This window comes from Sus scrofa, chromosome 1, assembly GCF_054392235.1.
Source record: "Sus scrofa isolate SSC_HxYL_T2T_F1_AM1 chromosome 1, Sscrofa_HxYL_maternal_Yorkshire_Landrace_v2.0, whole genome shotgun sequence".
Classification (NCBI taxonomy): domain Eukaryota; kingdom Metazoa; phylum Chordata; class Mammalia; order Artiodactyla; family Suidae; genus Sus; species Sus scrofa.
In genome coordinates this window covers 151,967,034-151,969,850 of record NC_139383.1, presented here as the reverse complement: position 1 = coordinate 151,969,850, position 2,817 = coordinate 151,967,034, and the positions used below count along the sequence as shown (strand labels likewise).

At 72.1% G+C, this 2,817-nt stretch overlaps 1 non-coding gene across 1 annotated transcript; it reads left to right on the top strand.

Annotated features, from left to right (window-relative positions):
• The first annotated feature begins 1,425 nt into the window (after window positions 1–1,425).
• LOC146406654 (small nucleolar RNA SNORD116) lies at window positions 1,426–1,519 on the top strand. Its single transcript, XR_014833864.1, has one exon. It is a non-coding gene; the product is annotated as a small nucleolar RNA SNORD116 (small nucleolar RNA).
• Window positions 1,520–2,817: the final 1,298 nt, after the last annotated feature.

Genomic DNA, 2,817 nt, shown 5'->3' with positions numbered 1-2,817 from the left:
GCTGGTGCTGGAGTTAGGGAGGCCTGGGTGTGCATGGGTGTGGCACGCAAAGGAGAGGGTCCCATGGGGCCCGGCGGGCCTTCCGGTGCTGGCGGCGGGGCTGTGGCGTGTGCCTTGCGTGGGGCCCGAGCGCCCAACTGGTGGCAGGCTCCGGGCGCCCGGCGGCAGGCGGTCTGTGCGGGTTGCGTTGTGTCCGGTGGACAGGCGGCAGCCGTGGGGCGGGGTTTGGGGCAGGCAGGCCTCCGGTGTCCCCAGGGTGCCCCGGGGAGACCTGCCTGAGGGACCCAGGTCCCGCGCGCCAGGGGGCCTGGTGTGGCGGGCCTGGAGGGTGAAGGGCGAGCGACCCGAGCCCACAGCCTGGCGGCAGGGGACGCCCCTGGCCATTGGCGGTCAGGGCGAGGTGCGGCCCTGCGGGGTCTCGCACAGGCTCCAGGGCCCTTGGGGTCCCGGAGGGTCCAGCAGAAGGGTCTGTGTTTTGCCCGGGGTCCTGAGAGCGTGCTGGGGATAGCAGGGGTGGAGTGCAGGTGTGCCCATGGGCGCCCCGGGTCCAGGGCCCGCGGAGCCGCTCTCGGGGCGGAGACCTTGCCCCCAGGGGCACGTCAGCGGTCCTGAGGTGAGGCTCCTGCAGAGCACTCTGGGCCGCGTGTGTCTCTCCCTGCGTGGGCAGGCAGTGTCGGTGGCCGGAGCGAGGGTGTTTTCCCATCGGGGTGAGAGGGAGAGCCCCAGGGTGGGCCTGGGGGCGGAATCGGACTCGGGGTTGGGGTGGACTCTTCTGAAGCTGGGAGGGGTGCGGGTGGGCAGGGCCTTAGGGAGCCTGAGGGAGGCGCGGTTCCTGGTGTGGCGAGGCGGCGGCAGCACGTGTCGCGCTGTGGCGCCCCAGCGAAGGGGCAGTGCTGGCCACTCGTGTGGCCCTTTGGCTGCTGGCACCCAGTGAGAGGGGGGAGGCCAGGGACAGGTGGCAGCCAGGCTGCCCACAGGCCCTGGGCGGTGGGGGGCCCGGCCCCTGTGCCTTGGGCAGCCGGGCCCCTTGCTGAGGCGTGCTTGCGCGTGTCCGTTGTCGCCCTCACCCAGCTGCTGCGGCGGAGAAACGGAGGCCAGCGCGGGGAGCGGAAGCCGGAGCCTGTCGGGAGCGACCCCGGGAAGGCCAGTCCCTCCTGCCGGAGGGAGGCGTGTTGGCGTGCGGCCGGTGGCGGGATCGATGGCCACCTGGTAGGCGATGGTAAGCGGCAGTGGCCTGCGCCAAGGTAGCCCCCGGGGGGCGGTGTGTGGCGCCCGGACCCGCACCCTGAGCTCCCGGGGGTGGAGCTGACCTGCTTGCCCGCGGTTGGGCTCGGGAGCCTGCGGGCCGCGGCCAGGAGGGAGCTGGCTGGCCGTCCCGGCGGTGGGGGCTGTGGCGGTGGCCGTCCCGCGGGTGTGCCCGTGCTCGGATCGATGATGACACCCACAAACGCATTCCTTGGAAAATCTGAACAAAATGAGTGAGAACTCACTACCGTCTCCTCATCGCAAACTGAGGTCCGGCACGTGGCTCCCACAGGGGACGTCGGGGGAGGGTCCCGTTGCCTTGGCTCCCTTGGGTGCGTGCAGCCCTGGGGCGCAGGTGGGGGCAGGCAGGCCTCCGGTGGCCGCGGAGGGCCATGGGGAGAGGAGCCTTGGGGCTGGCCTCCTCGAGGGCAGCCCCGGGGCCCCGGGGCCCCGGTGCCCGGCGGGAAAGCCTTGGGAGTGGCAGGCCCAGTGTGGGGTGGGCTGCCTGCGGTGTGTGTGAGCGCCGCTGGGCTCTCAGGCCTGCGGCTGCCTCCGTGAGGCCTCCGCGGGGTCCTGCCCGCGGTGTCGGGCGCAGAGGGTGTCTGTAGGTTGCGGGTGAGCAGCGGGGGCCTTGGCCTCGGCGGGACTGCCGACCCAGGTTCTGGTGGGGAGAGAGGAGGCCGGCCGGGGGGCCTTGCCGAGATGGCCGTTTGGGCGGGGTCGGACGCCTTGGCCTGGGCCTTCACGGGGTCGGCGGGGCTGCCAGTGCCTTTCCCTCGCAGAGTCCTTGGTGGTCATCGAGAACCCTGGAGCCCCTGCAGCATTTCCCACAGACGTGGAGGCGGTGGGGCGCCAGGTGGCCCTGGGCGGTGCCGAGTCGGCCGCGGACTGGGGTCGAGAGAAGTGCAGGAGGGCCAGAGGTCCTGGGCCAGTGTGCGCAGAGCACCGTGAGGGGGAGTGTTGGGTGCCCGGGGCGGCAGTGCCTTCAGGGCGGCCTGGGCTATGATGTGGGATATCCTCAGAGATTTGGGCGGCGCGTGGAAGGCAGGACGGAGGGGTCCCGGGCACGTGAATGGGAGCTGGGTGCCTGTGCCCTGGCCGGTCATGGGTGCCGGCGGGGCAGAGAAGTGTGAGCCCGCGGCCAGCTCCCGGGGCCGCTAAGGTGTCCACACACGAGGCTGGGCATTGAGGCCGTGCGGCGCCTCTGCCCTGGCTGAGGCCGTGTTCCCGGGGAGGGAGGACAGGTAGTTGCGCAGTGGGAGGCAGTGTGATGTTGATACCCAGCAGAGCTAGCCACGCCTGCGGACTGGAGCCCAGCCGAGCTGGTGCCGGGCGGGAGCTGGTGGCAAGGAGGGAGTCTGCTGTGGAGGAAAGGGGGCAGGCGGCGGCGGAAGGGGCGTGAGTTTCGGTGCGAGGGTCCCGCTGGGCCCAGGGTCTAGTGCGTCTCCCGTGGAGATGCTGGTGCTGGAGTTAGGGAGGCCTGGGTGTGCATGGGTGTGGCACGCAAAGGAGAGGGTCCCATGGGGCCCGGCGGGCCTTCCGGTGCTGGCGGCGGGGCTGTGGCGTGTGCCT